Source organism: Tamandua tetradactyla, chromosome 5 (assembly GCF_023851605.1).
Source record: "Tamandua tetradactyla isolate mTamTet1 chromosome 5, mTamTet1.pri, whole genome shotgun sequence".
NCBI lineage: Eukaryota > Metazoa > Chordata > Mammalia > Pilosa > Myrmecophagidae > Tamandua > Tamandua tetradactyla.
In genome coordinates, this window is record NC_135331.1 from 188,951,231 (window position 1) to 188,963,869 (window position 12,639).

The following is a 12,639-nucleotide window of genomic DNA, read 5'->3' on the forward strand; positions in this document are numbered from 1 at the left end:
AATTTGTTTGTTTGATTCTAATGGATAGTTCAGGTGAGAGATTATGGTGTACCCACTCTGCACAGGCCATCCCTGCAGTGCCAGTATTTATAGCTTACCCAATCCTGATGGTAGCTAGGAAGAGGATTGGGAACTGGACTGCTGTTTTATTCCAGTTTGGAATAACAGGTTGGGAAGTTGGAAGTTGAAACGCTTATTTCCACTTTTCAGCTTGAGCACTGGGGCCACATGCACTAAAGTGCATGTCCCTGACCAGTATAGGGGTAGGCTAGGGTAGGTTTAATGTCCACTAAGGAAGAATACTCCCTGATTGGGGCCTAGAGAGACAGCAAATGTTAGACTGCCTACTGGTCCAGATGATGCACTGCTGGCTGCTGTTGTGGCCACAAAGAGTTCTATTCATTCCAGGTGATCCACGCTCCACTGCATGCTGAAAGTCAGGGCCCCAGAGAGTTGCTGTTAGACTCAAACATGATGCCTCTATTTTTATCTCAGACCATTCCTGGCATTCCTGTTAGGTGGTCATAGAGTTTGATGCAAGCATTGAACAGTAAGTCTGAAGATAACAGAGTAGATTTGCCTCTTTCCCTTAGCCAATCCTGGCACAATCGGGCAGCACCCCCTTTGGAGTGACTTACATTAGTCCCGAGGAGAATTATTTTTCGAGGGGATTGAGAGAAACTGAGGGTGTGTTCCTTATCATATATGATTTTCCCTCCTACTTGATTCAGAGCATACCCAGCCTTCTGGAGAACACTGACCCAACCCTGCAAGGTACTGCCACCTAGTTGGTGCTGTAATTGGGTCTTCAAAAGGCCGTTTCCCAGTTTTATCAACCCAACTGCCTTTAGATGATGGGGAACATGCTAATACCAGAGAATCTCAATGAGTACAAGCCCATTCCCACACTTCATTTGCTGGTGGGGTCATTGATCTGAAGCAATGCTGGGTGGAATACCATGATGGTGAAGAAGGCATTCTGTAAGTGCATGGAATGTAGTTTTGGCAGAAGCATTGCACACAGGGAAGGGAAAACTGTATTTGGAGTATTTGTCTATTTTAGTTAGAACAAATCACTGCCCTTTCCATAATGGAAGTGGTCCAATGTAATAATCTTGCCACCAGGTGGCAGGCTGATCACCTCAGGGAATGATGCCATAATGGGGAATGAATGTGGGTCTCTGCTGCTGGCAGATTTGGTGCTCAGCAGTGACCATTGCCCGGTGGGCCTTGGTGGGTGAAAGTCGATGATGCTGAACCCATGCGTAATCCCCTTCTCTACACCAACCCCACTTTGCTCATGAGCCCATGGGACAATGATGGGAGTGGCTGGGAAAAGAGGAAGACTTTTATCCACAGAATGGGTCATCTTATCCATTTGACTGTTAAAATCTTGCTCTGCGGAATTCACCTCTGGGGAACATTCACATGGGACACAAACATCATGTTTTTTGCCCAGTCCCAAAGCTCTATACACATGCTTCTTACACAGAATCTTTGTCACCAGTGTTCCAATTGGGCTCCTTCTAACTCCCTGACCAACCAGCCAAACCATTATCAACAGTCCATGACTCAACATGCAAACGCCCCTCTGGCCAGCTCTCCTTCCAAGCAAAATGAGCAACCAGGTGAACTGCTAGAAGTTCTGCCAACTGGCAGGATTTCTCCTCATCACTGTCCTTTTGTCCTTTAAGGACATCCCAGAAAGTGGCTGTAGTGCTGCAGCTGTCCACTTCTAGGTAGTCCCTGCATATCATGCAGAACCATCTGTGAACCAGGCCTGAGTTTTCTCTTCCTCAGTCAATTGTATGTAAGAACTCTCCGAGAGTTCTGTCTCCACTGATTTTTAAATTTCTTCTACTGTGCCTTTCATTCCCACAAATTCTGCCAGTTATTTTTTCAAGCTTTCACGTCCTTCTGTAAGGATACCCTGTGTGTCTTCCTTATTTCTTTCCTCTCTTTTGCCATGCCACATTTTCCTTCAATTTGTTGCTTTGATTGAGACTTGTTTGAGCATGTCTCTCAGCTGAGGGGTTAGTCTGTTCCTTCGGCTGGGCCATATCTCTGTGTTTCCTAGTATGAGTCGTGGTTTTTTGTTGTTGTTTAGGCATCTGATTTTTTTTGATAAGTTTATTCTGAAGGCCGTTTTCACTCTTTTACCTAGTGCCTTCTTGTTGGTTGTCTTTGTTCTCTACCTGTTCATTTCTCTCCTGGTCTGTTGCCTGATCAGTGCCTCCTACACACCCCCAAAATCAGGTGCCCATGGCAGCCTGCCTTAGGGTAGGAGGGATCACTGGGTGTCACAGCAAGGTCTTTGCGTGTGATATGCAAAGTCTGCTCTCTCCCAATGGTGCCATTTTTCACTGGCCGGCCAGACCCAGCTTTTCTCTAAGGCGCTGCTCTCATAGTTGGGTCATCCATATTTCCAAGCCCAAACAGGGGCAGGTTCTCATGCCGGGGGCCTAGCCCACCTCCAGGGACACTGAAATGATGTCTGGATAATGTGTAGAGTCCTTTGTGCCGTTGCACTTTCCAGTCTGCCCAGCAGGTGGCACTGTTTGGTAACTTTATCACACTCAGAAGCCGTTTGCCTCTGATTCCAGGCTGCCTGTGGCTGCGCGGGCTGAATTTGCAGGGTTCCTTTGCCCTCACATGGTTCACCACACTCTGGCTCAGTTTGGGTCTGTGTCCCCCACTTTATTTGTGGCAGAGGACACCCTCAGCTTCAGGGCTGGAAAAACAGTATCTGTCCACATTTTCTCATCTTGTCCCTCAGTGACCTGGGCCTTGAAATAAAATATCTTCTCTGTCCCCTGGGTCTCCAAATAGTGGGGTCTGTCTTACCACTGGGAAAGAGTTTACATTCTGTGTCTGCAATGGGAGGGATCCTGGCTGCTTAACTTTTATATTAATGCATCAGTAGATAGTAGTCTGTCCGTTCTTTTCTGTGGATTGCATAGGATTATCTTTTATTAGATTGTGATAATATGCCTCTCAAGACCTTTTCAATAATGGTTTGATCCATTAATTCCTTTCAAAATAAAGAATCTTGCATCAATGGATAACTTTGTAGAGTTCGTTTTCCCATAAATATAATAATATCTAAATGGTAATATGTTATTTATTCAATTTTTAAATTTTAAAATATTGGCAAGCATGACTTCTGTTTCCAACAGTGAGAGAAAGTGTAAATGTTCTCACAAATTTGTCAATCATTTGGAGTCAAATTTTTTCCTCATATCCATTTTAAAAAACAAAGATCTATGTGTACTTTTTCCCATGAATTGCCTTTTCACATCTTTTTCCAGTTTTCTACTGTATTATTGCTATTTTACTTATTGATTTGTAAGATTTCTCTCTATATAAGAGCAAACTGTTTTTTCATATATAAATTGACATATACACTGCATACTGTTTTCCATTTTATATTCCTCTATTCACTTAACTTATTTTATTTCTTTTTGTAAATATATCTCTCTTGTGTACATATATTGACCAACCTGTTATTTGGCTTTTGAATATTGGATCTTGCCTAGAAATGTCTCTTTTTATGAAATACTGATAAGTGTATGTAAAACTTTTTCTTAAAACACTATTTTAGTTTTAAGATAGCTAAAACTGAGACCAAGGGGACTAGAGGTGTGACACCCTATAGAGAAAAGGTACACTGATGCTATGTTTTGATTAATGTCATCAACAAACTTTGAAGATGAAAAGTTTCAGACGATTCATTACTTTTTATTTACTTATTTAATTTTTTTTCCCTGATGGGCAGGCTCTGGGAATTGAACCCAGGTCTCCAGCATGGCAGGCAAGAATTCTGCCACTGGGCCACCATTGCCTGTCCCACTACTTTTTATTTTTAATATCTGCCTTTTCATGTGTGAGCTTCAAAATCAGCAAAAAAAAAAATAGAAAAAGGAAGATTATAGGTTTCAGTGGAGAATCCCTAGTAGATGGTGAAAATGATTCTTCTAGTGGTCCTACTTTAAGGAAATGACCTTTTTCACCACTCAATGTGTTACCAGACATTCCGAGCTCATTCCACAATATAATTTACTAAAGATTTTTACCTTAGATGCTGAAAGTGGTATCTTGCAAGAACAATCTGTGAGGGAAATATTTGCCTGCTTGCCAGGCGGTATAAGTATAAAATCATTGAATATAAAGTGATCAAAACTTAAAGTAGTATAACCTGTTGTCATGGTCAACTTCATGTGTCAACTTGGCCAGGTGGTGGTACCCATATGTCTGGTTGGGCAAGTGCCGGCCTGCCTGTTGCAATGAGGACCTTTCATAGAATTAAATCATGATCATACCAGCTACATTCACAGCTGATTGCATTTGTAATCAGTCAAGGGGAGTGTCTTCTGCAATAAGTGATGCTCAATCTAATCACTGGAAGGCTTTTAAGGAGGATTCAGAAGAGACAGGCTCTTCCTGCTTCTGCTGGTGAGCCTCTCCTGTGGAGTTCGTCCAGACCCTCCATTGGAATCATCAGCTTCACGGCCTGCCCTGCAGATTTTAAACTCTATGTTCCCACAGTTACATGAGAAACTTTCATAAATTTTATATCTATGGATATTTCCTGCTGATTCTGTTTCTCTAGAGAACCCTAATTAATACAACTTGGTACTAGAAGTGGGGTGGTTCTTAAGAAACTGAATATTAAAAACTGGTTTTTACAATTGGTTTTCTACTCTGATTAGACTCAAAGGTACTAAGGACCCTAATTTCCATAAACAGAATGATGCTGTCAATCCATGGAGTGAGTTGGCAAAAGAGATAGTCAAAATATCACCATTTGATTCTTCTAATGTTTCACTTGTACGAAGCCAGGCTCTGATTCCTTTATGGAGTTTTGTGGGAATAGGAGACATAGAGATGTTGACTGATTGTTGTTAGACACACTGTATACATTAACGAGGGATGGGCTTGAGGATTCAAATGAGAAGCTTATGCACCATCTGACAGACGTAGACATTTCTGTGAGTATCCTGAAGGAAAATCTTATTTCCTGTAGCTGTAGACTTGAGATCTCTTAAAATCAGACTCAGAATCTTATTGTTAGAGTAATAACTTTACAGTGTAAACTGAAATCTCAATCTTGTATGGTGTCTGCCATTAAAGTGAGGGCAGTGATTGGAAAGGAATGGACCCTGAAAAATGGGATGGCGACATATGGATTCATAATGTCGGTGGAGAAGTTGAAACCCTAGGTCATGCTGAGTCTTCTCTAGATAACCCTGTAATAGTCTGCCCTGAGGACATAGCCACCCCACTTCCAGTCTACCCTGAGAAGTTGGCCACCCAACCTCCACCTGAAGGGATTAGCCATAGAATGATTAATCATGTTTCACCAGATGAAACTGCAAATGAATGCCCCGAAGCAAATGGTGTGGAAGATAACTTCTAATTATTTTCATGACCCCACACCTCCACCCCTCATTTCTTCCAGACCTATAACTAGACTAAAATAACAATAAGCCCCAAAGGTGAGGTACAAAGTATCACCCATGAGGAGGTATGTTATACTCCAAAAGAACTGTGTGTTTCCAAATTTATGTAGACAAAAATCAGGGGAATATGTGTGGCAATGGGTTTTAAAGGTGTGAGATAATGGTGGGAAAAATATATGCTGGATCAGGCTGAATTTATTTATGGGCCCAAAAAGCAGAGATTCTGCATTCAATGTTATAGCTCAAGGGGTTAGAAATGTCATTAAGAGTTTGTTTGGATGGTTGGCTGAAATATGGATCAAAAGGTGGCCAACATTACCTGAGGTTGAAGTGCTAGAACTGCCCTGGTATAATGTAGATGAGGGGATCCAGAGGCTTAGAGAGATTGGAATGTTAGAGTGGATTTATCATGCAAAGCCTGCTCTTACACCCCAGGAATGTCTGGAGGATTCACCTTTTACCAAAACTGTGAGAAATAAATTTGTGAGACTAGCGCCATATCCCTGAAGAGCTCTGTGGTTGCACTTCTCTGTAGATCAGATATTACTGTGGAAACAGCTGTCACTGAGCTGGAATCCTTAAACACAATGAGGATGACTGGATACTGAGTTGGCAGAAGCCAGGTGGCAGCACTTAACAGCCAAAGACAAGGTGGAAGTGGCTATCATAATAGACAGCAGACACAAAGCAGGAATCAAAATAATCTGACTCGCAGAGACTTGTGGCATTGGCTAATAGATCATGGGGTTCCTAGAAATACAATAGAAGGGCAGTCTACTAAATTCGTTTGAGCTGTATAAACAAGAGTTCTAGGTCAAGTGAACAGAAGTCGAACATGAATTACAAAACAGAGAGTCACGGCCCTTTAATCAATTTCCAGACATGAGACAGTTTACAGACCAAGAGCCCCTTGAATGAAGGGGAGGCCAGGTTCCTTTGGGGGAGAACCCTGTTACACTGCCACAAATTTATACTGTTAATCTTCCTCCAAGCCTTCCCCAAGGAGACCAACAGCCTTTTACTAGGGGAACTGTGCATTGGGGAAAAGAAAATGATCAGATACCTCAGGGATTATTAGACACTGGTTCAGACATGACTTTAATTTCAGGGGACCGAAAACATCACTCTGGTCCACCAGTCAGAGTGGGGGCTTGTGAAGATCATGCATGGGCTCAGGAACATGGAGTTCTCCTCACCAAGGCTGACCTGGTTATAGCCATTGATGAGTGCCCAATCTGCAAGCAGCAGAGACCCACACTCAGATTCTGATATGGCACCATTTCTTGAGGTGACCAGCTGGCTACATGGTGGCAGGTTGATTACACTGGACCATTTTTCATGGAAGGGACAGCAATTTGCTTCAACTGGAAGAAACATGTACTCTGGATATGGGGTTTGCTTTCCTTGCACATAATGCTTCTGCCAAAACTACCATCTGTGGGCTTTCAGAATGCCTTATCCATCATCATGGTATTCCACACAGCATTGCTTCTGATCAAGGAACACACTTTACAGAAAATGAAGTGCAGGAATGGGCACATGCTCATGGAATTCTCTGGTCTTACCATGCTCCCCATCATACAGAAGCAGCTGGATTGATAGAACAGTGGAATAGCCTTTTGAAAGCTAAATTACGGTGCCAACTAGGTGGCAATACCTTGAAGGGCTGGGGTAATGTTCTCCAGGAAGCTGTGTATGCTCTGAATCAGCATCCCCTGTATGGTGCTGTTTCTCCCATAGCCAGGATCCCTGGGTCCAGGAACCAAGGGGTGGAAATGGGAGTGGCACCACTCACTATTACCCCTAGTGATCCACTAGGAAAATTTTTACTTTCTGTCCCTGTGACCCTGAGCTCTGCTGGTCTACAGGTTTTAGTTCCAGAGGGGGAATGATTCCACCAGGAGAAACAACAACGATTCCATTGAACTGGAATCTAAGGCTGCCACCTGGTCACTTTGGGCTACTCATGCCCCTGGACCAACAAGCCAAGAAGAGGATTACATTATTGTCTGGGGTGATTGACACTGGCTATCAGGGGGACATAGGACTAGAAGTACACAATGGAAATAAAGAAGAGTTTTCCTGGAATATAGAAGATCTCTTAGGGCGTCTTTTAGTACTACCATGCCCTGTGATTGAAATCAATGGAAAACTACAACAACCCAATCCAAGTAGGACTACCAGTGGCTCTGAAACTTCAGGAATGAAGGTTTGGGTCACCCCACCAGGCAAAGAACCATGGCCAGCTGAAGTGCTTGCTGAGAGTAAAGGGAGCATGGAATGGGTAGTGGAAGAAGGTAGTGATAAATATGAACTACCACCATGTGATCAGTTACAGAAACAAGAACTGTAATGCTGTTTTGTTCATGTTGTAGTATATAAGCTCTAAGATATCAAGTTAGTTTAAGAATGTATATTACCCAAGGACTTGCACCCTATTCTGGGGAGATTTACCAGTTGTACATGGGATGTTGAATATTGTTAGGTGAGTAAAAAAATGCGTCTTTATTGTTTCCTATTTAGAAATTAAGTATAGTTTAAGGTGATGTGTATAGCTGCCAAGTTGACAAGGGATGCACTGTCATGGTCAGTTCCATGTGTCAACTTGGTCAGGTGGTGGTACCCATTCGTCTGGTTGGGCAAGTGTTGGCCTGTCTGTTGCTATGAAGACATTTCATAGAATTAAGTCATGATCACATGAGCTGCATCCATAGCTGATTCATTTGTAAACAGCCAAGTGGAGTATCTTCTGCAATCAGTGATGCTTAATCTAATCACTTTTAAGGAGGATTCAGAAGAGACAGGCTCTTTTCCTGCTTCAGCCAGCCAGCCTCTCCTGTGGAGTTCCTCCAGATCCTTTGTCAGAGTCGTCAGCTTTATAGCCTGCCCTACGGATTTTGGATTCTACATTTCCACGGTTACATAAGACACTGTTATAAATTTTATATCTATGGATATTTCCTGCTGATTCTGTTTCTCTAGAGAACCCTAGCTAATGCACCTGTCTTTAACACCAATATTTGTATATTCATGTGTAACATGGACCCTTTATAGGATTAATTAAGATTCCACCAGGTGTGTAGCTAAATTCAGGGAAAAATAAAGTATTGAGTGGTGATCATGAAGAATAGGAAGGAATCAGAGAATTTTTTATAAAATACTAATTGTGAAATTATAATTCCTTTTTATTATGGAAATAAATTAAGCAACATATACTCACATAAATCTAGGCAACTAAGAACATGAGATTGAGTAGCTTTTTAATGAAGAGCTATCCAATGGCCTGGTCTGTCTTCATGGCTTTTCTAAATTGTTAAAAGCCAACCTCCTGTAAGAATAAGAATTATTTATATTTCCAGTTCATTAATGAAAACAAGAATATAATTTGTAATTCTAAAAGCATCAAGATAAATTAAATTGCATTTTCTGAGAGTACAATATGTAACATATTGGTAGCTCTGCCTGAAAATGAGCTTTGGCCGAGTACATAATAATATCTTTGAGCTGGACAATAGAATAGATAAATCATTCACTATTTATCTTATTTGAGAAAGAAACCCATTCAACAGTTCTCAAGCATTGCTTTAGCTACATTATGTTATGGGATAAATAAAGGACAAGTGCTGAATATTATTAATTTCAAATCAATTTTCTTAAGACCTATGGTGACAACTTTCCTACCTGTACTTAACATTTGTTGTTCGATGGAGTGAATATTTTCCTGAGAGAAAGGAGACCTGTGTGTTATACAGCTGACACTATAACCAAATGATATTTAGCAACTCAACCCTCCTATGCTGTAGAGATGTACATTGAAAAAATGCATTGAAACTAAGGACTCTATGCATTTATCTCTAATCCTAAAAACCTGAGATAAAAATACATAAATTAATTTATTGAGATTTTAATATCTCTAATGAAGGCACTACTGATACTGTGAAAAAAACACTCAGAAATTTAAGTTAGACAGCAGGTAGTTTAAAATCTATTACAGCTATTTACAAGATGTGGGATCTTAAGCACACCACCTAATCTCAACGGATCTTTTACTTAAAATGAGGACAATGTCAAACATTTCACAGAGTTATTACGGATATTTAATAAAATGGAGTGTGAAGGTATTTGGCATAATATCTATTATATACTTGATGCTCAGTAAATATTACCTATCTGCCTTTCTCCTTATCAGGTCTTCATACTTCTCTCCCAATCATCTTATTTTCTTTTATTCTCTATCTTGGTACATGACCCATTTTCTATTTCATCAGCCTATCCTACAATCAGTGACAATCATTATCACTTCCTCCCTCTGCCACACCTCCTAGGGCCAACTTCAATGCTATCACGTCCATTCAAATATGTCCTGTCATGTTGGCCCCACTGCTACTGCCACATTAATTTCCTTGTGAGCTTAGCAAGTTCCACTATTACTATTCAAATTCAAATACATCTCATCTTATTGGCTTCCTAAACTGTAAAATCATATAATTTTTCTGTTTAAACCCCATTGGAACTTCTCTAGTCAATCCACATATCAGATACCTGTAAATTCACAGGAATCTTCTGGGTATCGTGTCTATGGATTCCCATATCCACTGTGGAGCTCTGACATCCTCCCCTTCTTTATGCTTATTATTCACATTAAAATGCCAGTCCCATAGGTGTTTGCTTTCCCTTGTATTAAAATTATGTGTCAATTGTTGGACATCTAGCCCAGAATGATTTCCCTACTCCTACTGAGACTCTAACAAGCAAACCAAAATGGTGGACACTCTTCTCTAGTAGAAGGGTAATTACAAGAATGATGAGAATACCATTTTTGACATTGACATAGAATACCATCATTGGACAAATCAGGACGTTTTCAAAAGAAAGGAAGCTTTAGAGGTATTGAAAATGGCGGAAGAACTAGTCATTCAAAGAATGAGTGTGTGGGTGGGTTAGATTCCAGGAAAATAAATAGGATGTGAAAAACAGCATCTCATGTTTGGGAACTGTAGTTGGTTGGCTGCAAAGCGACAGTGTTGTAGAAGGTAAAATAGAGCATGGACCAATAACCTGGTGTTCACAGGCTGTTGGGTTTGAATATAATCCCCAAACCAAAATGTTATCAGGGTGACAGTGAAAATTTTAAGGAGAATCATGTAAAGATTTTTATTTTAGATAAGTCATTATTGCAGTAGCATGTGTACAACAGCTAGACAGTGGATTCATAGATCACATCTGATGTTCCTTACCTGTGGATTCCTTTTTGCCCACTGGGATATAAGTCAGTTAGAGGTCGCCAGAAAGCTACCATTTCTCATATTAAGCAGATGTATGGAAACAAGTTCACAATTATCGAATATTCAACCTCCTTGGGGAAATCAACTCACGTATTTGCATGTGTGGGTCAAACTGCTCTATATGAGGCACTAGAAGATGAAACAATAGGACTCTTATCCTGGGCTTTTTCTTCCAGTTCTCAAACTAGTGACAAGAAGTTGTGACCCAGAGGAAAAATTAGACCTAAAATTGGAGCTCTTATAGGAGAAGGTCCGCGTGAATTTGATGCCATGTAGGACACTAAAGTGAATGCATTTCAAAGAAAAATGTACAGATTCAGTGAGGAAAAGGTTCAGTTACTTGTGGGATTGTCTTGGATGGTCTGGTTAAAGCAAACTAGACATGGGCCATCCATTCTTGAAAATTTAGCAGATAAATTTATGGAGGAAGGCACATATGACTGCTCATTTTTAAAACTGTCAGGATGTGTTTAGCTCTCAAGTTTCCCTCGGTATGAATCCTATCAAAATAAGTGAATTGGCAATTCAAAAACGATTGACTATTCGTGGGAAAGAAGGTGAGGTTGGCTCCTATGACTGTGTGCTGTAAGTCAGTGAGAGAATAGAATATGTGTTCAGTGATCATCCACTAATTCATTTCCAGTATATCTGAGACTGTGTAAGAAACAGGACACTGCATGATTTCACACTTGTGGAATATTGCAAGATCAAGAAATGTACAAACAAGAAATGATTGGTATAAATGCTGCCATAAGTCAAATACATTTAATCTTCTTTTTCCTTTACCACCCAAGAAAACAGATATTATTTCTCATGTCTGAGAAAATAATTAATCTTTCCAAATTGTCTAAATTAAGGGAAATAAACAACACAGAAGCAGCTGTGGGTTGGTCTCTTTCATAGTACAAAACTCCTTTGTAAAACCATCTTAAGCTCAGAAATATCAGGAAAATGATCATATTTGGAATGAATCACTAGAATTTGATATTAATATTTGTGACCTCATAAGGATGGTGCAATTGTGTTTTGCTGTCTATGTAGTTTTGGATAAAGTGTAAACAAAAAATTCAACAGAACTATTAATCCATTTAATATCAGAACATAATGAAAGCCGGAAAAATACATTATCCTGTAGATGGATAAATATGATGACTTTCTACCTTAAAGACAGCTGAGATCTGGAGTATAATATTGTACAGCTACTCTTAATCTTCTGACAAACTTGAAGAAATGTTGAATCCAATCAGAGCTGTTCAAACAAATCCAAATATTGAAAATGCAAAATCTTTGCATATTAAATTCCCAGATAATGAAAAACAACCTTATTATTACCCTCCTTTTGATAAGATTATTGAAAGGGTGGCTGAGAATGCTTGCAGTCAAAGTGTTCATATCAAGTTGAGGTAGAAAAGAGTTTCTTGCTGTTCTGCAATAAATCTTGGACAGGGATCCCTTATCTCAACTGCATGAGAATGAAATGGATCTTATTTGGACTTTGTGACAAGACTGAAGAGAGAATTTTCTACAGTCACTACCAAAATTACTGCTGTCCATCAAGTGGAATAAACTTGACTATGTCACTTAGCCTCAGGCACTTCTTTAGATATGGTCTAAATTTCCCTTGCCCCCCAACCAACCCCCAACGCCAGGAGCCCTGGAGCTTGACAATTAATGACAATAACAAAAACAACCATCAGACTATATAACACAAACAATGAAAACTAATGTAGACTATGAATCCTGGGTAGTAGTACAATTATAATAATATTTCCTCATCAATTGTAAAATAAAGTAGCACATTAATGTAATTGTTTAAAATGGGGCAGTGAGTATTTGGGAATTCTGTATTTTCTTCACAATCTTTCTGTATACTTACACCTTTTTCTAACTGAAAA

At 40.0% G+C, this 12,639-nt stretch overlaps 1 pseudogene; it reads left to right on the forward strand.

The window, feature by feature from the left end:
• Nucleotides 1–1,160: 1,160 nt before the first annotated feature.
• Nucleotides 1,161–12,416, forward strand: LOC143683417 (phosphatidylinositol 4,5-bisphosphate 3-kinase catalytic subunit beta isoform pseudogene; annotated as a pseudogene).
• Nucleotides 12,417–12,639: the final 223 nt, after the last annotated feature.